At 36.4% G+C, this 23275-nt stretch overlaps 1 long non-coding RNA gene across 2 annotated transcripts in view; it reads left to right on the top strand.

The window, feature by feature from the left end:
* Positions 1 to 23275, top strand: part of LOC113959642 — a 138064-nt gene that overhangs the window by 72931 nt on the left and 41858 nt on the right. For both annotated transcript variants that reach the window (XR_003531888.1, XR_003531889.1), the window contains exon 2: positions 6981 to 7041. This is a non-coding gene — a long non-coding RNA (uncharacterized LOC113959642). The remainder of the gene's footprint in view (positions 1 to 6980; positions 7042 to 23275) is intronic.

The following is a 23275-nucleotide window of genomic DNA, read 5'->3' as shown; positions in this document are numbered from 1 at the left end:
CATCTGTGTCATGAAAATAAGCCACATTTTGCATCGTAATAAGAAGGATGTGGAGAACAGGTAGAAATTAGTAATTTTTTGTTTTGGTTTGATTTGGGTTTTTTTCTTTTTTTTTTTCCTTTTTACATCTTTGGTTGCCATTTGTGAGTTTGCAGCTAAATTACCATGTGCAACTTTGGGCTCCCAGCACAAGAAAGATGTCTGTAGAGAGTCCAGTGTGGGGTCGCCAAGATGAGTGCTGGAGAAATGATACATGAGGAGGAACTAAAGTCTCTGGGTTATTCAATCTGGAGAAAAGAAGGTTTGTGTGTGATCTTAGTGATCTCTTCAGTTATCTAATGGGAGACTGTAGATATGACCTCTCTTAGGATTGTGCAGTCAATGAGTGAGAAGCAACAGCACAAGTTACAAGACAAATCTGGTTAGATATTAGAAGAGAATAATTTTTCACATATGGTAATGATTAAGCACTAGGAAAAGTGCCCATCAAGGGCATATCCATCAGTGGAAATGCCCAAAGATTTAACTGAATATTGTTCATCCCTAATGACGTGATTTAACTTTGAAGTCAGATTCAGCAACAAATTTGAAGGAGGACTTGGGGCCAAATGACATCAGGGATTGTTGGCCACCAACATCAGGGATTGTTCTTATGGAATTAACTAAGAAACATTTCCCTATCCCAGACATTGTCACACATTCTGGATACATTTCAAGCTCCTTCCTGTCAGTGGCTGCTGGGGTATTGACAGGCTGCATGTTCTCACTACAGTAAATAAGAAGCAAAATATTTTTGGTTGTGATTCAGTGCTTCTTGTCCTTTATTCAATGTATAGCATTTTCAGACTTAATATTTATCATCGAGAGGTAAATTTGTAAACTGCAAAATTTCTATAAAAGTTATGTATAGAATATTGTATGCCAGATGCTTTTCAGTTTTAGTGACATAGGAGTGAATTCATCTTATTTCTTGCTATGGGAAGCCCTTCTTTTGGCTCATCAAGTACAGCTCATGCTCTTCATTTTGGCATTTCCTTACCTGTCTTCTTCCAAAACATGAAAGATATATGGATATGCACAGGAAACATTAATTGCTTGATTCCTCGATAGTCACCTTTAGCTTAGTTCAGTGACTTTCCCCTTCTTTTTAGGGACACTACTTTTTCCTCTTCTTTGGACTGTTTCTGTTGTATCTGCTTTCAGATCAATTGAAGATAGTAGAGAAGAATCAATTGCTGTTATAATTTATACAGGAATAAATGTTAATCAATTCTTCTAGTATCCCAGTGCTAATCAGAGAGACAAACCCTCACAGTAATCCAGTGTATGAAAGTAGGTTTGAACTTTCTGGGCTAAATCAATTTAGAATGACTTTTTAAAAATAAACAGTGGTATTTCTCCTTTCTCTGCTCCCGTCCTTCTTTCAGGGTGAAAAAAAAATATATTCCCAGCTGCCTTGAATAATTTTTCTTAATTTTCCTTTTTTTTTTTCCTTCTGGGAAAGCTGATAGTGGTCTGTGGGTTCTTACATGAGGATGTCTGTGGGTTCCTACAAAGTTTGCAGAATTGGTTTAATGGAGGAAAGCAACCTGTGCTTATTAGGAAAGACCTAATGTGTGCCCTCAGTAATGGAGATAAGTGCATACAGTATTCTCCCGGTTCTTGGAAAAATTAGGAACCTAAAATGTGACATCAGACATTTGCTACCTTTATCCACATCCCTGTTTTTCTACCTTGTCCTTACTTTGTACAGAATCACTGGGAGTTTGAAATCTTTGCTATAAAATGAGAAATTTTATTTTGAAGAGCTTAAAGGCTGCATTTGGAGGCATTTCTAGTAAAAATTGAGAAGTGGGCTCATGAGCCTTTGTTTCTTCTGCCTCAACCTCAACAATGGCACAAGTACCAGTAGATGTTTGAATGGGGCAGGGGTATTGAGGCAGTTGAAGTAGAATTGTGAGGGTAATATGGGGGCGGGTGGGCAGACCTTAGTCAGTGGGGCTGGTGGGGCTGTGCGTTCTGTAACAGAGACATTAATAGTTTCTGGGGTCTGAAATTGACTGTAAAAGTGGGAATGTGCCTGGGAAAGACAGAGAGGAATCATTTTCCTTTCTAAATGCACCAAAGGTAGAGGATGTGGCTGAGCTGTCAATTGACTTTTAACAGCTGAAAATGCTTAATTTATCAAGTTGTTGGAATGTGGACAGCTTCTCTGGTTTACCTGTGCTGTTAGCCCTTCAGTGCTCGGCTTCTCCTCCTTCTCATGTCTCTTATAAATTTTCTTTCACCATCTAATTGCAGCCTCTTTTAGCTCCTACATTGCTCACTCTCTCCCTGCCCTGCACATTCTCTCATGGTTGTCTGTGACTTGGTGCCTGTAGCATGGACCCTGTCAAGCCAGGAGACAAGATATGACTTAGAAAGCTGTTGGGTTGACTAGATTTTTTTTTTTATAAATTATTTTTTTAATTTGCACACCTCTGCTTCTTTCACTTGTTCTTTTTTGCCACAGAAAAAGTCTGCAAGGTCTTAAAAAAACCTCTAGGTTTTTGGTTTATGTCTGCCCAAGAGAAGTGTGTCTCGGGCCGTCAAGTGCTCTCCTAAAGCCAGTGGTGAATACATATTAAAAAAGCACATGAATTAAAATGAAGGCGCTAAAGACAGTGTTGACTGTGGGCTCAAAAGGTTTGTGAAGTTTCTGTAGAATCTTGTAAAATTATGTACTGCAAGTAAGGAATAAAATCTAACAATGTAGTTAAAAAACCCTGCATCCTAAGCTAAAGTATTTAAATGTGTGAATAGGCAGATGTAGCTGGAAATTCTGTTTATTCTGTGAACATAAATCCGTTGTTTCAGTACTCCACCATCTGTCTTTCGCTTTGATGTTCTTGTCTGTTTCAGTTAAAATTATCATGGAGCAGCAAGAGCTGGCGGGTCCCAAGAAATGAGGAGCCAAGGATGACCTTCACCCATGGAGCACAGTCCCAAGGGTCCTGACAAAAATCAGCAACCATACTTAGTACTGATGTTTTCTAAAGCTAATTATTGTTTTAGAGAGTTGATTTAAACTGGTGCGATATAGGGGCAGTTCAGAGGGGCAGGCCAATTCCACTGTTTCCTTTTGACAGTTACATGCAGCCATTTCTCATCAGGACCTGGTCAGCCACTGGCCTTAGCAGGCATTTTAAAAAATTGTTTTACACACTCTAAGGTTTCCACATTTTCTCCCATTTGTCATGTAAATTTTCCCCCTCCTGGAATTCCGATTATTTACATGAACAGAAGTGACTTTGGTATTAATGATGCCATTATATACTACACTGAGTCCATTAATAAATTAATAATACTGTGTCTTGTTTGTTTATAAATGAGGCTCACTGAAGACTGTTTCAAATGAAAAATACCACTGATTGCTTGTAATTTAATCTAGTGAGTTTTTATGCATGTGAGGCAAAGTCAATTAGTCAACTGAGAAAATTCTAACTCCCAGCTAGATTTCGAGTTTAATGCAAATAATTTAGTTAGAAATAGCAACCTGAAAAAATATGGAAAAAAATATTAGCAAAGTTCTTTTGTTTCCAAAGCCCCTTTTAATAGTTATTTCTGTTTTGGAACGTGGTCATCTTTATACCTTCTTCATAGTTTGTTTTTTTGTATGTAGTCCGAAATTTGAAGTTTATTTGGATTTTGTTGACCTGTTCTAGCACCAAAATCTAGAATTTTCCTGTAATACAAGATAAAATGCCATTAGGCAGCACAATTTGTCAACAAAAGCGTGTAAACTGCAAAGTTGTTCAAGCCTTTATTTTCTTCTTTCTTTGTCAGCTTTTTGCATTGTTGATTGATTTGCTGTAGTGCTGCTGTCAGTAGTTTACCAATAGTCTGGTAGAATCTCATGACTGGCGTTTTGCCTTTTTAAAAACCATCTCATTGCTGCAGTAAAGAATTTGAACCTCTAAATCAGCTATCATAGCTGTTAGACTTCTTTTATTATTATTATTAATGTGCTTTTGGGAAAGGAATATTGAACAATAACTAGGAGCAAGTAAAGTACTGGAATAAGCTTGAAAAGGTCAGTCTCTAGGCAAGAGGCTTTTCGTATGTTATCTCTATTTAATTTCTATGTTCTAATACAGTAACATGCATGCTTTTATATTTTAAATGGAAATCAAAATGCTGCTATAGATCACACTCTAAAAAAATCAGTAATTATTAGCAAACCACACCTCAGCAGCATGGGTAATATTTAGTTTATTTCATAAATATTCATATTTATATTCAGTAATATTCAGTATTTTAATGTTTTTACATGTTTTTTGTTAAAAGTGGTGACAAATATTGGGAATATTTTTCCATATAATTATAGAAAAATATTGATGATTAAGAAAAATGTGATACTTGTGTTCTATAACTTTGGTTTTAAAAATGTAAGTTAAATGCAATTTTATTTTATACCTAAGGGACTTTAGGTAGAGAAAGTAATGACAAATTCTGAGGGAAACTTTGGAAAAGTTCATGACAAGCAACTGCAATATGCTCAGGAAATACTTCTGGAGGAAAACCCATTTAAGCACTGTGTGATACTGTGGGATATCAAATGTTTTGACAGTAATTTTTAATCTCTTGCAGGTAGGTGTATTGTTATGCTCAAGGACCAGGAAAGCTAATACAAATCTGTAGGTGTATTAAGTGATCATGTAAGATTTCTCTCTTTTTAGTCCTGAGTAGTAATAAAATAATGAACTGGCTTTGATATAAAATAATTTGTTGGTTTATTGCTCTATTTATCTAACGGGAATTCTTTAATATGTTGTTCTACTGCCAAATTGTGTGCTAGAAGATCAGACAACACAAAATACTTTGAAGTTTTTCATTACTCAATCTTAAAGGTAGATTTTCCTTTTAGTAGCAATCTGCATATGCATGTTATGTGTGTCTGAGATACTAGTGCTAGTATACTTTTAAGATACTTTAGAGGCTGCACGTTCCTCATGGATTCAACCCTGAAGGTCACTGCTGCTCTCTGTATATATGTGAAATAATAAAACATAAAAGATGCATCTGGTTTAAGATTTTAAAGTCTAATTATCCCATAAAGGAATCTGTAGTTAAGTGGATTTTGTGAAATTATGGAAAGGGAAAAAGGTTGCAGACAGGAAGCTCTATGAGCTGAGAAGGTGGCAGTGAAAAGTCGTTCTTCAACTGAATGTTTTTTGTCAGGATTCTTAGATTTTTGTCAGTGTTTAAAAATGAAAGATTATCCCAGAGGGCATATTTAACTATGTGAAGCAGAAGGCAAGGAACATAATAAAGAAATATTTAATAAAGAAATATTTTAAAACCTCCAGCAATATTAATTATAAAAACGTAGACTCCTTTCCTTTTCTGTCCCTGTGTGTCTAAGTTGCATGCATCTATTTACATTATGCAGGTAACAGCTAGTATCACTTCTTGTCAGAAAATGGCAGCAGATATTGTTTATTAGCACTGCTTAGAGTTGAATAAATGCTTTCTACTAGATTGTGACAGTTGGAAAATATCATAGATTTACCAAGCTGAAGATAAAGCCAGTCTTCTTTATTAACCATTTAACAATAAATTTGAATACAGGCATATTAACTATTATTTAGAGGTAGTGCATGTTCTACATTGAATTTATAAATCATACATAGATTCTAATGAGATTTCAGAAGAGCCATTCCTTTTTATTAAACTCTGTACTCTTTAGTATCATTTTACCAAAAAGTCAGAGAAGTTTTCTCTGCCAAAACTTTTAATTCAGCAGTTTTTCTTTTCCAGCATCTAGCAGCATCACCTTGGGGCATCAGGGATGACTGTGTAAATTGAAACAGTAAGTCTAGAGGAAGTGATTTTTCTTTAGCAGACTAACCAAGGGAAGTGCAGGAAAAAAAATCTCTTGAATGGGTAACATTTTAGGAAGTCACTTTTATTTTAAAAACTAAAGGCCATATTTAGTCTTCATTAATGTCAGTGTGATCAAACCTAAACATGAGTGAATTTCATGTAATGTATATTTTATGGAATATGTAAGGTTATCTCTCATTTGAAAATTTTCTATTGTCATGAATTTTGGGGAGTAATATTGCTTAGAGGTGTTGTGTGGGAATGATTCATGTTATTGCAAGTGTTGGAATGGGTTTTACTTGCATGTTTGTCAGCAAATTGAAATGGCTGGTAAGGGATACAATAGTTTGACCTTTTAAAATTTACCACTATTCTGTCCAGAAACTTTAAAAGTCTTCCAGTCCATTTAGCTGGGAAATGGCAATCTTTATTTTTCAGTTATATTAAAGATACCCCTTACAGACACAGATCAGAAGACTTGAGAGCATGTGGCAGCTGGGACATGCATGTTTAGAAAAGCTGAGATAAGCAAATGTTTTTGTTTCCACAGTGTAGCACACTGCCACTAGACCTGGTTTTTGTTTTGGTTTTGTTTGTTTGTTTTTGTTTTTTTTAGGGAGGCTCCTTGTCTCTGGGATATTTGTAGTTCGGAATCATCTATGAATTTGGATCCATGAACAAGAAATGCAATGATACCCATTTAATTCCGTAAGAAGATTGAATCAGTAGTTTTGACCAACATATACACTGATGTTTAGTGATTAAAAAAACCTCCCAAACATCAAAACAACCCCCCCCCCCAAAAAAAAAACAAACAGCCAACCAAACAAAAAGGACTCCAAAACCACCCACAAAAACCCCAAAAACTAATCAAGCTGTTTTCACTTCAAAATGGCCGTCTACGCATTCTTGTTTGGTCTCTCTCTGGGGTGTTTGCTGTTTCTTTTTCTACAAGGCTGTTTACAAGTGAGGTGAGAGAAACTGCATGTGTGGCAGGAGTTTCCTTTTCCAGTCTTTCTTACTTCTAGCATAAGCCCCACTAGTACTGAGACTGTGAGGTGGATTTTAGCTGTCTGCTATTGATGATGTTTATATATTTGTTTGTTTGTTTTTAGTGTTTTGCTTCTTCATTGAGATACCACTGGAGATGGCCCAAGCACTGGAGCCTCAAGTCTTGTAAGTAGCTTCTTACTTTGTGATCTAAGCAGGTTGTATTTAGCTTGTGAGTGGGACCATATGAAGCTCTACTTGTGTTGTTTTCCCCAATGCAGTCCTGTTTGAATTGAATTAGAAAGGAGCCTTCCCCACAAAGGGAAGAACTAGTCTGATTATTTAGTAAAAATAAAGGTGTTGAATCTCTTCCATATGCATTGCAGATGTCTACTGCATACGAACTCTAGGACACTTCAGGTTTTCAAAAGTGAATTACAAACATATCTTTGAGGTTGGAAGATATTTATATGTCTTTTTTAAAATGCACCTGTTTTCTGTACCTTGGCATCATAATTGTTCCTGCATTCCTCATCATGCATTCGTCCTTCCTTCACCAGTAAAGAGTCTCACACTGTGTCTAGTCAAATGTCAGGAGGTGATGCGCGACTGAAAATGTGTCGTGGAGATCTTTTACTAAAGGTCTACTGAAAAATACCTGGAACAGCTACAGGGGAAGTAGTTTTGTTCTCATTCGCACTGTTTTTCTTGACTCAGAAAAATTTGGTTTGGAGTTTTGATGAATTCGGAGAAATTCTGCCAAAACCCAGAAATGGCATGTAAAGCCACAAAAAATAATCGTTCCCCCTTTACTGAAATATGCTCTTAATATGAGAAGAATTTGAAGACAGCTACTTATGGGTCAGCAGGGGATGGCAGTGGGGTCAGCCCAGAGCCCTAGTCATCAGGCAAATTCATGGTTACAGGTGTGGGCCAAGAAGGAGTCACTTTTTGTGTGTCATCTTCTGGTCAACCGAAATGTCAGATCTCCTTCTAAACAGAGCCCACCCCTTCCCTTTCCAGATTGGCTTTGTATGAGCATTTAAAAGCAGCTTTAAAACTTGCCTATCTTGTTGCTCAGAAGCCCAACCGTGTGTTTAAATACCCAATTTTAAACACCTGCCTTTAAAATACAACATCTAAAATCAAGTTCATGTGAAAGTTGTAAATAACATTTGGGACAGGACCAGAATAATCCTTTCCTACGTGTTGATTCTGGAAGGCATAAAGCAGCGTGCATGCCTACAGCAGGTTATGAGGGCAGAAAACTCACAAACCATGTTATCCCTTAGAAATTTGCCAATGGACAAGTTTTCCAGGCTCTTAGAAAATGAAACAAAAGCTATCTCTAATAAAAGTAAGAGCTCACCATTTTTCCTAATTGGCTTTTCAGTTTAATTTACATTGCATTAAAAAAAAAAGGCTTGTCTGAAGCTCAATAGTACTATAATTTTCCTCATGGTTGCTTCTTTTGAGCACATCTCAGGATAGTGCAGGTAAAAAGAAACACTTTCTTTTTTAAGCTTGTAGAAATATCTCTTTTTCCTTTTCTGTCTACCAGTTCCATCAGAGTGAACTTGATATGTTTTCCCAAGGAATTAAATTTGCTGAGAACTGGAGTTTACTCTGGAAGAACTTCAGAACAAGTCTTCCCTTTTTTTTCTTTCTCTAATGAAAGAAATGCTTGCTTTTTTTTTTTGTTCAGAGACACTAAGGATCAAAGGGAGCCTTTTGTTAAAATAGGAGGTTGTCCTGATGTGTTAACTAGATATTTTTTCTACTCCCCTGCTACTTACTATGATGTTGGCTGACTATGCCTACTGATATCCCTAGCTAAGAAATGCCAATTTTATACTCTTGCTATAATGTGTTTATAGTCTTTGGAGTATTTTAGACTCCTTCAGACTCCAAATATAGTATTTATTTAAATATAGCATTTGCTATTATCTTGCATTCCTTGTAGTATTACCAGATAAATCTAGTGTTCTTTTATCTTCTGTGTGTTTAGATTTTATTATATTGTAACTTATATTATGCTTATTACATATTACCATGCACTGGGAATTCCTGCTGTATTTGCAGATATGGTTTAGCGTAAAAAAATAAAAATACTGGCTTGTTTATCCTCTTGATTCCTGGACTTTTGACAGTTAGTGCCAATATACCACTGAATTTTCTTCATTTTTTTTTATTGATTGAATGAATTTGTCTTTATGCTGTTGGGGGGCAGAAAGATCTGACTACTCCACCAGCAGGGGTTGGTTGGGAACCCTGCATTGTAACAAGGTGGGTGATCATGCCAACAAGGAGACAGGGTCCTGAGCGGTGAGTCAGGGCTGGGATTAGGTCTGGAGACAGCAGTCAGGGGCAGAGTCTGACCAGTGATTTCCCAGAAAGCCCACAGTAAGTTGGGGCATGTTTGAGCCAGCAAATCTGGGCCAGGGTGACAATCAGGGTGGTGGAAGAGCAGACACAATCATAGCCTATAGTGAAACAGTGAGGGGAGCCAGTGGTACAGCCACAGCCAAAAAGCAGCTCCCAAGGAAAAGGTGGGCTAGAACCTCCCTTCTACTTTGCAAAGACGCTTCTCAGCAGCATAGTTGAGTTTGGACTCAGCCACTCAGCTGGACTTTGCTTAAAGCTCTGAAGAAAGGTATGTTCAGGGCCCTTCTCATTAGTGTGACTTCTTCATCACAGAATCATGGATGGGCTGAGGTTGGAAAGGACCCCTGGAGGTCATGTGGTCCAATCCTCCTGCTCAAGCAGGGCTACCTAGAGCAGGCTGCCCAGGAATACATACAGATGGTTTTGGAGTGTCTCTAAGGGTGGAGATAAAATGCAATTAAAAGCTGTATTGGATCCCAAATCATTTGCACCCAGGAGCTAATTAGCTCACTTTTAACTATCAGACTGCTTGTAAGAGCTGCATCTATGTAGTTTTCTGTATTCAGTATGGGGCAATAGTCCCCAGCCCCTAACCACAGCTGGAAATGCTCAGCAAGATATGCAGTAGACAACACTGTATTTTCTCTTTCTCAGCCAAATTTTTTTTTTGTGTTGTTTCTTCTCTCTCTTAGTGTTGGGATTCAAACAGGTAATATCTGAATCTCTTCCATCTCCCATCCTCTGTTAGGGACCACTAATGTGAGGTTATATGTGCAGTGATGAGTTATCTGTGCATCTCTTTTCTTCTTGGCTGAGCTCAGAAGCTCATGTGTTCAAGAAAAATTTCAAATGTCAACTTTATAGTATGACTAATCTTGAGCGTTGAATTAACAACTTCTTAATTATTAGGACACTATGCTACCCCACAGTCAGCTGCATGTTTCTAGTGTTTTCAGTTTTGCTCTTTAAAAACTGAAAATAAATATTTGGTTAATTGTCTGTTAAGACAGATCCTGTTTGATCTGTATCATGTTTTTTCTGACCATGTGCAGTCTGTTCTTTGTGCTGTTTTATTTCTGCTTACTGCCCCTCTTACATTCAACACATCAGTCTCTTAACCCATATACTTTATTTGAGTGGTTGAAGGCATCTTAGATTTACCTTTTTAACTGAATAGATGGGTCTTTATGTCACTGTCAAACTTGCTTTTTAATTTACTTTCATCATTGAATTATCTTTTTCTTGAAGACTTAACAAAGTGAATACCCAGTAAGTGACAAAAATTAAACACTAAAACAAAGCCACTGAGTATGGTTACAGGCACTGACGAGCATATTTCTCTTTTCCTTTCTAGCCTTCATCCAATCTTACATATGGAATTAATTGACTTAAAAATAATAACAGCAGGAATTAGAAGGCGAGAATGAATTTGCATATATTTTTGGGAGGAAGATTTTAAAAATACTTAGTGAGTTTTTTTGTCTTTTTACTTTTAATCAGGAAATCTGTAAGTAAAGGCAACGAGTCACCAAAAAAAGTCCTAAGAAAACAAATAAGAAACAATGTGCAAGCTAAATGCTAGAAAATCATGCTGGTTCAGAATTTTCCACGTTAAAAAGCTGTTTTCCTGAACTTTGTGGAGGACAAACCTTAGTAGTTCTGTGCTGTGGGCTTGTAGAGGTTGTGGATTATTGCACTGGGAATTTAGCTGTTGTGGAATTTAAGTGGCATTTATTGTTCTGTACTGTAATATTTTATAGTTGTAATCCTAGGCATACATATATACCAGTTTTACTTAAGAAATGTGCTAGAAAAGTTCAGGTCTTCCACAGCTGTGAAAAGATATTTTAATCTTTATTATTTCAATAGTCTCAGATTTCCATAAAAATAATGATTATATCTCTTATAAGGCTAACCTAGAGTGGGTGAGAATTGGAGGTTTTTTTGTTTGTTCTACAAGCTGTTCATATCTAGAGGAAGCCTGGCATCCTACTAGAATTTAATGGTTGGAAGGATTAAGACACTTATGCTGCTTTGCTTTTACTAGCATCTATTTAACTCCTATATAAATTTGAAAAGAACTTGTGCTTTGTTAAAAGCTCAAAACCCTCATCTGTACCTTCCAGTAATGTATGACTTGCAGTTTGAAAACCTTCATATTGAGATTTGACCTTGAAATTTCAAATGCTTGAAAAAATAATTAAAAAAAAAGGAATAAGAAAAACTTTAATAGTTTTTCCTAAATAAATAAAGAAAGTGCCTTAGGCAAAAGTCCATGTTAAGCAAGCAAGCCAAAAGTCAACAGTTCTCATTTAGGAAATGTTTGCTAGATGAAGAATTGATATTCATTTAGACAAAACCGTGGTTTGTTTGGAGAGAATCTTGCTTTGGCAAAACATTTTAATGATATGAGAGTGAACTTTTTAAAAATGAAATGCTTCTCAGATAGCAATACTTACAAATATTTCACAATGATTTATGAAGCTCTTGTGGTGTTGTGAGTTAACCAAAAACTACTACTTGTCTAGCAGTAAAAGAAAGAATTTGCATTGATTGCCATTAATGCTGGTATAACTTTAAAATAGAAAAATGTTTGGTGGTATTATTCCACACTGTTAAAGCCAATCCCAATATCTTGATTGTTTGTTTGTTTAATTATACTTAGATTAAATTCAAAACAGCCAGCTGATCTTAGCAGCTGGTAAATATTTACTGCTCATTTGCCAAATTCCTTAGAGCAAAAATTTTTGGTTTTTTTCTGTGTCCTAATACTTAATGGATAAGAACTCATTCCTTAAAAATTGCACTGTAGGAAATAGAGGGGGTGGAAGCAAGCCTATACATACTAGATACTCCTCTTGCATATGAAAAATGTATGCGAAATTTTGGAGAACATTACAGGGCTGTATACTCTGTATGTTGAACATAAAATCCGTCTCCCTTGAAAATCCACCAAGACTTGAGTGAACAGGTGGCTGTTTGGTGTGTACCTGTGACCATGCTTGTTACAGTTCTGTTTAGCACAGCTTCATCCAACAGGCTCAGTATTTAGGAAGGGGTAGGAAGTGACATGCAGTTGGATTTGTGTACTGATGATGTAGGCATCATACTGCAGTGAAAGCCACCTGACATTTGCTTAAGAAAGTGCAGAGCAAAGACATTTACTTTTTGAATCATTCATCAGCCATTGGGTATATGGTTGTATCTGTTCTAGGAAAATGTGATGGAGTGTTGTTAACCAGTAAAAGGTGTTAGCCGTTCAGGAAGTGACAAGGACTGTGCTTTGGGCTATTGCACAGCACAACTGCAGATAACATGTCCCATAAAGAAAAAGTAGGTTTAAGAGGTATGTGGCCTAGAATTAATGAATTTAGAAGAGAATGTATTTGTTCATTAACTCTAAGCATGTGCCTTTTTTTCTTCCTGCCACAGAATAAAATTAATGTATGAAATTTAAGGGACAAAAATATTTTGTCACAAGCTTGTAGTTTGCTTGGCTCCTGAGCAGAAGAAATGTTTCATGAACTTGAAATCTATATTTAATTTTTTTCTGGTTGATGAGTTTTGGTTTGGTTTTTTTTCCTCCCCAATTACTCTCTGAGTTGGGGGACAGTTTGGAACTTGATTAGGTGTTTTTCATGGAAAAAATCCACTTATTTATAGTCAAGTTACCAATTATATGAAGTGAACAAACTGAAAAGTCTAGAAAATCTTCTGAAAGTTTTAACAGTGTACCTCCTCTTACCTACAGTAATATTAGATGCTGCTTTTAGCACAGCTACTTGGCTACATACATATATATATAAAATCTAGCCTTCTAAACAAAAGGAACTTGACTTTGACAGTGTTTCTTGAAATTCAAGTCTGTATTTAAGTGAGATAGATGATTTGCTGTGTTATTAACATCAGCTGAAGATGTTCATTAAAAAGAGAAAGGTAAACAGTTCCCAGACATTATAGTGTGATAAATAATGAACAGAGGGGACAACTGATCTCTCTTTCCTGTGGTATTTTCCTCAGTAAGGCAAGCACAGGATATTTTTAATTATTCATGAACCCCTACATGGTATTGATTTGAGTCCAACTGTCTTGCAAACTTTTTTGGTTTCTATTACAATGTGCATCTCCTTTCATAACAAGATTATTTACTTTTGCCACAACTTGCTTAATTCTGGATGAATCTGGCTATTTGCAAACTCAGAGGAATGGTCATAGGGAAAAGAAGGGTTACTGCCTTGGCTTAGTATTTCATAAAAGAGTGAATAGTATTGTGCCTCTGAGAAAATGGAAGTTCAGATTGTGCCTCTAAAAACACATCTACAAAGAAACTTTCACTGAAGCATTAATTCAGAGGTGTTTTTTTTGTTTTTGTTTTTGTTTTTTTTTTTTTTTCAGTTTTCTTTTTTTCTGCTTCTTTTGTAATTATATGTTAATGCTGATCCTTTTCTCCTGACTGGCACTTCAGTGCCTCCAGGCATTTGGGTATGGGTTGTAACACTAGTAAATTGCCACATGTATGGAAATTGCCCATTTGCCACCAACACCGTTTCAGAGAGGCAGCAGGAGGTCCTCACTTCCCTTTATATGTGCTCTTAAGTTAATGCCTTTATTAGCAGGGAACTGTGAAGAGGAATATCAGGTTTTATTCCCAGGCTACTTTGCTGTGAGCTTTGCTGTCAACTTTTGCAGTGCATTTTGGCATAGAGTCTCAACATTCAGTGATAACCACTTAATTAGGATTAAGTGGATACCATATTTCATGGACTATCTGAATTCATGTTGCTGGTAAATATAATGTTTTCAAAAACACATATGCAAAATGTCAGCATAAAAAACCAAGTGTGTTGACTTGCCTGAAGTAAAGCACCTTTTACAAATATTTTATATGTATTTAATACTTAAATATTAAGTTCATGTTGTGCATTGAATTTTTAACATAGTAGCTAGACAATACCAATGAGTTTATTTTTATAACTGTGTTTTATTCTTTTGTATATCTTTCTGAGAAAAAAAATTCTTCTAGATGATCATTTACCAAAGTTATACTTTACAAGTGTATACAAAAACCAGCCCAAAACTCCAACAACCTAGATTAGTAATTTGAACTGCCTCAGGTGTTTTTATAACCAGTGTGATTTTACTGCTTCAGAGAAGGAGTAGCGGATCAGAGGTCATCCTAAAGCACTTCATTACATAAAAAATATGATTATGCAGTAGCTGATGTTTCATGATGTAATTTATTTCGCCTATAAAACTTGCTTGTTTATTATACAGAAAATATGTGATTGTGTTGTGCTAATTAGTTTCTAGGTAGCAGAAAGGATATGCTGCTGAGTGGGAAAAGTTATTATTTACTGACCTTACTCTCATCTTCTGATGTAGTTTTCAGATAGAGTTTGGATTTTAAACAGATAAAACAACTGTTATGTACTTACTACGTACACCATTAGGAGATTAATAATAGAATTTATCCATACTTAGCTAATGGAGGAAAAAGGACATCACTTGCAAAACACTGTTAGGATGTCAAGTCAGGAAATCAGAGAGATCAGAAGGAGAAAAGCATGATTAGAAATGTTGGAGCCATTCTTATGGCAGATAAAAAGCACACTAAAATCAAAAATACATAAAGATCCAGCCTGAAAAAGAAAGAACTGTAATATGGTATATAAAGGAAATTACAGCAGAAAAGAAAAAAATGGCAGAGTTGAGAAAGTCTCTTGTTAATCCAGAGCAATGTGGAAGCCTAGACTAATAAATTTGTTTCCTACATTTTTAAGTCTTTCACATAAAGAAAGATTAAGACTAATCTGGAATCAAATAATAATAAATTGGAGTATCATAATTTTTAAGTCCTTTGCACATGCATATGGACTTCTAAGAAGTTTCCTCAGTATGTTTGACAGGATACTTCTGGAAAAGTTCACTGTATTGTTAGAAACATGATAAATTATTGTTAAAATGGAACTTGGAGGTCTCTGGATATTACTAATGTAGAAAGAAAATTGCATATAGGACAGCAGGGTAATAAACAGGGATTTAGTGTACATAGGACCTTTCCCAGACCTCCAGCACTCCACAGAATGGAAGATGCTGTATTATTAATACAGAAAAGACAGGGAGAACAGCAGTTGTGGTTGGATGTTGGAGTACATGTTTATATGTCAAGATAGAGTCCCTTGTAATGTTTGGGCAAACACACTGCCTAAAAATATCAAAGCAGGTAAATACTAGGTTTCCTCTGTAAACTGGTATTGCCGACTTTGAGTGGCACATTTTGATGTTTGCATCCCTTCCTTTCTCACCATGTTTGTGTATCATATTAGAGTGTTACTACCTTTTTGTCTTTAGTGAAGAGCAGACATTCCTGTGGAACTGATGGCTTCAGAGAGGTGCAGGCCACTTAGTAGCCAATATAATTGCATTCACACTAGCAGTATCTTTGGCATATCTTTAGAATAAACCAAAGATCTCCTCACTTGATTTACTAAGAGTTAGCAGGCTAGCCTTGGACATGTGTTATCATCATGGCTAGACTTCGTGAAGGAAGATTTGGGAAAGGCTCTATCCACATTTCTTACAAGCATGCTGGTGGCTAATAGAGATAGACATGTCCAATTGCAAAAGGCACAGCAGAAGGACTCCTTAGGTGACATGTGTTATACGTCTCTGTTAACATGGGTCATGGCAAGTTCTTCACATAGTTCCAACAGGAATTTTTCTTACATGATCCTGTTACTGTTTGTGAACAATGGTGTGCTTCCAGCACACTAGCTATCTTCTTGCACCAGGTTTGCAAGTTTTGGTAGAACCAAGAGCCTTGAAAAGCTGAATCATGTAATAGGTGTTTCGCTTTGCCTTGTCAGTGTTTATGTCACTGCTGCCAGTGCCAGAAAATTACAATCTGCCTGGATTAAATGCTATTTAATCTCTATTGCCCTCCATCATCATCTTTCCATGAGCTGCAATAACACAAACATTTATGCACTAGAGTCATAATATGGGTTCAGCAGAAGCAACTAGACAGAAGGAATCTTTGTAGGCAAAAAAAGCCCACTCAAAACATGTCTGTGAGTTAAAAACCTCTCCACTCAAATTGGGCAAGCAAGTTCCCTCTGAAAGCATCCAAAGTCAAATCATTGGCTTGAATTAGTGAGAAGCAGATTGAGAGAGATCCCTAGGAATCCTAGCAACAACCCTGTTACCTAAGATTACCGCTTGATACAATTATACAGGTGTGGGTTGAGTGCTGCTCTGCAATATATCTATTCAGAGGTGAGTATGCTAATTCTGAATGTTAATTCTCAATTAGGTACATGTTCCTCTCTGGGTATAACATCTGTGCATAATTTCCTTATCTGTAAATTAGGGATGTTAATACATCTTTCAAGGTTTGTGGCAAGTTTTTCCTGTGGTGCTCTCTTCTCAATTGCTCGGAATTGTGACAAGAAACTTGGCTGAAATTTTAGTTCGTGTTCAAGATTATTCTTATTTTTTTGATAGAGTCAATGTTATTGTTTGGGTAAAATCTTCATGTCCCTTTGTGCTTCAGCATTGCTGAACACTGATAAATCACAGGTTTTGTTTTTTGAAAGGCTCTATTTCTATTAGATTTCCATATGGAGCCATGAACACGATAAAGTTGTAAACTATAATACTGAAACTTTATATTGGAGGCACACAAAAAATTGAAATTATTTGAGAGTGTAGTCTGTCATATGAATGACAAACAAAACCAACCTCTTCTCCTGTCTCTCCACCTCCAAAAAAGGCTAATGTTAGATTCCCAAAGCTTCTTACGACTAACAAGTCAAACAGAAGCTCATTTTGTGACTCATCTGTATGTTATTTAGGCTAGAGAAGCAAGGACTGTGCTTCATTTTAATGACAAACCAAAATAAGATCTAACTTTAGAAATGAAAGCAGACAAAACCCTATGTTAATGAAATGCTAGGGCTAAGCTCTATTACCATCTAAAAATAAACCACATCCTATAGCATAGAAATAATTTTCAATCTGCTTTTCAATATATTCCATTTCCATACAGAGCAATAAAAGCTTTATCTCTTGTAGGCCTCCCTGGGGAAAGAAAAAAGGGAGGAGATTAAAAAAAAACCACATAAATGACTGAGAGCTTTAATTTATGAAAGAAGAATGTGAAAGGTTTCCTCCCCCCTTAATACCTGTTTAATTCAGGACTTTTAAGTCCTTATAAAAACTGTATATAGAAATGTTAAGAAATAGTTTGAATGTTCTAGAAGGGTGAAAATGTAAAACGAAGAAATAGTAGAGTGTGATTTGTAACTGAAATTTTAAGTAAATTTATTATGTTTATTCTAGTAGTTATTAAGAAGCAGCAACAGAATAGGTTCATACTGAGAGGATGAATGTATTGAATTAATTTATGAATCTTAGGAGATTAGTGGATATCATAATACAATTGGTTGCAATTTTTCATTTCCTTATGGTCTTTAACAACAAAGTTTCTCTTCAAACTAATCTTTACCATTTTATGATAATAGCAGAAAACTACCTTTTCTTTTTTGTTTACCCTATTTCTGTTTTCCACTCCAATTTCTTTTCACTTTTCTAATAAAAAGAGAGAAAAGAAAAGAATGACTTACAAAGAAATAATTGGGACTCCTTGCTTATTAACAATAGGGGGAAAAAGAATTTTTTGTTAACAGTTGTAACGCAAGTAAGGTTTCAATTAGTCAGTTCTCTCTTTTCTCATTGACCAGAAAGATGAAATGAACTTTTCCTTTATGTTTCTGAAATGAAAGTGTATTCAAACCAGAAATGGTTTTCAAAGAGGTGTGTTATTTCTTCTATAGTGTTCCTTTCTATGTGTCTTTCAGTCTCGAATTCAAGAAGAAAATGTGCTTTGTTTTTAAAGGATACTAGGCTTTTGTTTTCCCATCTAGTAATGTTAGTATAAAGTGAATGCAAAATCTTTTATTAAGGTTTTTAATTAAGGTTTTGTATCCAAGTCTAGTCATGAGGACAGTTTTGTCTGTGTAATGTGTCTACTGGTTTTTACTGTCTGTGCATGGGCAAGGCAGTGGTGAGGGTCAGGCTTGGTTCTGGGTTAAGGGGTGAGCGCTGGGTGGCTGCAGGTTGGGTGGTGGATTTTGTTTTCTTTCCTCTAAGCTCCAGATTGGCTCTTGTACTTCTTGTCAAATGCTGTACAGCACTGACAGTTTTGTCAACAGCTTTTATGTTCTGGAAGCTTTTGCTCTTTGTTATTGATACTTCTCAAGACAGACTTTGAGCTATTTTGGAGTAGTATCAAAATGTTTGTACTGTTCTTCAGATGTTCATTTGCCAGAAATACACTGTCTCTCAAAAGCCTCTTTAGGACTCTGGATTCTTTCATTTTCATTGCTTGCCTAGCCTGTGCAGATAGGAATTGTGTGAGATTTTACATGGGCTACTATGCAAGAGAACACAAATTTTTGTCGTATCCTGTTTGTCACCCAGGTGGATACCTGTAACCCACTGCAGACAGTGTGCCTGGCGTTATCCGAGTTCTCGGGAAATACTTATAGCCCAAAGCTGTAAAGGAAGCTATAGAAGGAGCAAACGACACCTGCTTGTTACAAGGGGCTGTCGAGTACCCGATCCCTCAATGACTCTTTATGTGACTCTTTATGCTGATATCCTCAGCAGCCTGAGGATAAACTTGCTTTCAAAACTTGGAAGAGATTTTGTTGTTAACAGCTCCTGGCCAGGGGAGAAAGCAGCTAAGGGAAAGTCTATTCGCCACTTTAAATGTAATTACTTCATCCTCTTCCTGTGGAGGCTGTGAAGTTGGCCAAATTTCAAGTGTGACCTACTGGACACTAAGTTTTTGAAGACTGTTAAAATCCGGAAGTACCGATTCAGCTCCTTTAAGGGTCCAGTGTTTCTGGAGATGCCAGCTGCCAAGAGTTCCAGGTGAGTGTTAGTGACCTTGGGCTTGCTGCAGGATGTAGCAGGTGATGGGGAAGGCTGGGGAAGGCCTGAAGTTTAACTTAACTTGTGACAAACTCATCAAAAATACACATAGAGCTTAGTCCAGTGGCATTGTATTACATAGAAATGGATAATGCCAGAGAGGTGTATTTTGACAAAGCTCTTACAGAAAGCTACTCAACTTCTAATTATATTCCTATCTATGACTGTTTCATTGATAGATCTTTAGCTGACATGGAAAATCCTTAGGATTTTCAAATGTGCTTTCATGATTCAGCTAAATTAGTATGATTTACTTACCTGCCACTGAGGCAGAGTGTTAGTCCTGTTCCTATCCTGTTGTCTGGCCTCATATTCTAGATTAGTGTTTTTGCTTGTCTGATATAATTTGCTGTTTGGGGGAGCTAAACTTTTGAGGGATGGAATGCAGATATTATTTTGGTTTTGTTTGTTTGTTTGGGTTTTTTTAAACTGCTTAATTTGCCATACCATGAATAGATAAATATGCCTGTGCTGAGTGCACAGTTAGCCGTGGCAGTCAGACTTACCTGGCTGAATGGTGAAGCTGCTTGCATAGCTGCCTTTTTGTCAGTGAAGAGAGTTGTTAAGTACAAGATCAACACCAAATTCTACTGTAAAGGTTGTTATACAAAGTGTGATGGTTGTCTTCTTCACTGGAGCAAAGGATTCTATGTATGTGATACTGTGAGCCAGAGAAAGTGTAAAGCTAGAAATGAAGAAAGTAAATGCTAAATCTTCTGCAGGCAGAAGATTTTTCACATACTGAAGATGTTTTTAACTTATCTTGGTTTTCTCTGTATTTTGTTGACTTGCTGTTTTTTAACAGTTTTCATCTATGCAGCATTATCATCTTGTAATCATAATGTTCTTTTCACAGTTTATAATTATCAATCTGTTCCTGCATTGCCTATCTTTCCTCTTTGGGATGCTAACTGGCTTTTAATGATTTGTTTCTGTGTTATTTCTTGCTATGTGGTCTACTTTTACTTCTCACGTGGTTACGTCCATGCATCTGGTCATATCTTAATCTGAATTCTAATCTCCACCACCCCTCTTTTACTGATGTAAACACTCTTCTGTTTTACAAGAAGAATTCATAACTGGCAGTTTCATTCTTTTTAAATTTCTATCTAAAGTGTACTGTTTTGTTTTGTGGGTTTTTTTATTCAGTACTGCAATGGATTTCTTCACTGACAAAACACCAGTTTTGTGTTGGCAGTCTGTTGTAACTCAAAAATAACCCAAAACAAATACTTTATTAATGTAGGACTGAAAAGTCTTACTTTTCCAGAGGAAAGCTAGCATGTCATGGAGGTCTTCTTGTGGAAAGCATCCAGTCACTGCTTCCAGTTTGTCTAAATCAGAGATGTGGTAATCATTTGCCTTATTTGTTTGGTTGTTGATCTTGCAAAGTCAGTGTAGTACTTTAAAAGAAACCAGATTCCAAACATTCATTGAGATGAATGCTTTCTTTTGCACTTTCGAAAGAAATTGGAAACTGAGCCAGATTTTGTTGTGCACAAGTTTTAGCCTCCTAATGCAACTTCAGTAGGCCAATGGACTCTTACAGCAAAATCTGCCACCATCTCTCAAGGCAGCAGCTGCAGGACAGTAGAGGTATATACCCAGGCACTACAGCTGCCTGAAAAATATCCTCATCCAGGGTTTCAGTGGAAAACTTTCAGGCAAAGCAAGCAAAAAGGTCTCTAACACTTACTTGGGTCACTTCACCAAATTAAAGTTACAAGTTTGTTTTTTTAATCAGTGAAATTCCCATCACTGACAGCTTGCTGGATTAAATGTGAGCAATGCTGGTTGTTATTTAGTTGTTTTCAATGCTTCCTGTGGGCTGTTCTGCAGCCTTCAGAACAAGCAAGATGAGGACTGAGCTTCTGGTTGTGGAAGGAGCGCTCAGGGATGGCAGCACTTGGAGACTTCCCACTCTTCTGGGACTGGGACTCTGACCAGCCTGTACCTGAGGGGCTGGTGGGGTGTGGAGGAATGAGAAGGCTGCGTGGTACCTTGGCTGGGGACACTGAGTCCTGCTTAGGATCCTACAGCATGGAATCACAAGGCAACTCTATCACAGGTCTTGTAAATGACTGTGACAGTAGTCTTCAGCAGAACAATTCTGAATTTTTTCCCAAGCCATTTTACAATGACTTTCTAAAAATTACCTCTCTTTCAGCTTGATCTACTGATTTTAGTGTTAGGTCCTAGGTGAGCATTCATACTTCTTTCTCATTGTAAGTAAACTCAAAAATCCTATGTTTTGTTTATAGTCAGAGAATATAATTTTCAAATAGTCTTTATGTTTCACTCAGTAAGTTCAGCAATGGGCCTTAATTCCATTGACAGATATTTGTCTTTTCCAGTGGTATGTAGTTTTCCTTTGTATTGTAGAGTGGTCTTTGGTCTATTAGATCTGGCTACTACTGGTCCTGCATCTTGGGCCAAATAGATTTTGTGAAGATGAGGGAATACAAATGAATCTGTTTCTCACAGGGTTTAACCTAGGAGAAACTTGATTTATCAATGTGTACGTGCATCAAGGAAAAATACTGTTATACAGAATAAAGCTTGAACATGTTGGATGCAACAGTTTGTATAGAAACATTTTTAATAGAACATTTTCCTCCTAGATTTCTCTCTTGAGAAGGTGATTTAAAATTGTTTCTCCCATAAATGGGGACAGACTCTTGCTAAAAAATTCTGTATAAAGAGGTAGTGCTCTGTATTTTAGTAGAAGTATAATGTGTGCTGAATAAAACTGGAGGGAAGTCAGAGTAACTTGTTATTTTAGCATGATGCTTTGGGTAAGGCACAGGATATTGTGCTGTTCTGCAACACTATAATATAGTGCAGTAGAAAGCTGATAATATTTCAGAGACTTTTTTTTGTTTGTTTTGGATTGCATAGAGTTCACTTGGAGCTTCCATTAGCCCTTAACCGTTTTATGAATACCATGATCAAAACAACAATGACATTTGCAGGATAAGTGCTTCACTAAAATGTTCAAAGAAGCATTGTTTTCACATGTCAGCAGTCTACTTAAGCACCCCACCTGAATGACTGAATAGCTGTGCAAAATGCAATCGCATGAGCATTGTCACAGTGATCATGCTGTAATATTATCAAACTGTCGTACTCTTGTTACCTTTCAGACAGTCGTCATTACTCAGCAGGAAGAAGCTGTGGGAACTGTGTGAGACTTGTGATACTCTGATGAATTGCATTTTAATGTTTGCCAGATCATTTTGTTAACTCCGAAACCCTAATTCAAGTCTTCTTTCATTATTGCATTATATCTTAGACCTTTATTCACTAATAATTTGTTGAAAATAAGAAAATTATCGGTGCAAAGCTGATAGTGCCAACCTTACAGGGATGTTAATACGAAAATCAAAATCCTCTGGAGGTAGTTCTAAGCTTGGTGATATTTTTAAAGCTTAACATTTTGACAGCTGTCAAAAACTGTCTGATCAAAGAAAGTGCATTTGATAAAATTTAATGGTTTGGGAGTCACTTTAGTAGTAATTAATCCTTCTTGCTTAAGCGTTTTCCTACACTGTGTAAATCTATTTGACTGCTTTAATAACAGACCTTTTATCAGTTTATTGAGGAAGTTCAGATAAGTTTCCCTATTTTGCATGTGTACTCTGAACAATTTATCTTTAGAGACATTGTTTTCAAGTGGGAGAAAAAAGCAGAATTTACGTGCATGAAAAGGATATCTTCTGTATTGTATTTTCTCTCTGCACCACACTTCCTTTTCCAGTTGGCCGGAACAGTTTGAAGGGTAAACGCTGAGGGCAAGACTAGTTCACTTGCAGTCTGTATAAGCAAAATGGTACAAGCTTTTCTGTAAAAGTAAAGTAATTTAATGATGGTATTTATATAAATACAAAATGTTATGCGTTCAATAAAATTTTGAAGAGTTGTCTAGGTAAGTGAACAAGAAAACAATTTTCTTTCACTCCAGTTAATTTACTCACAGGGAGCATACCTTCTGAATAAACAAGCAAATCTAATCACTATAACTTAAAACACAATAACCTGT

Source organism: Corapipo altera, unplaced genomic scaffold (genome assembly GCF_003945725.1).
Source record: "Corapipo altera isolate COAL_440 unplaced genomic scaffold, ASM394572v1 1, whole genome shotgun sequence".
In the NCBI taxonomy this organism is placed as follows: domain Eukaryota; kingdom Metazoa; phylum Chordata; class Aves; order Passeriformes; family Pipridae; genus Corapipo; species Corapipo altera.
This window is presented reverse-complemented; position numbering and strand designations above follow the sequence as displayed.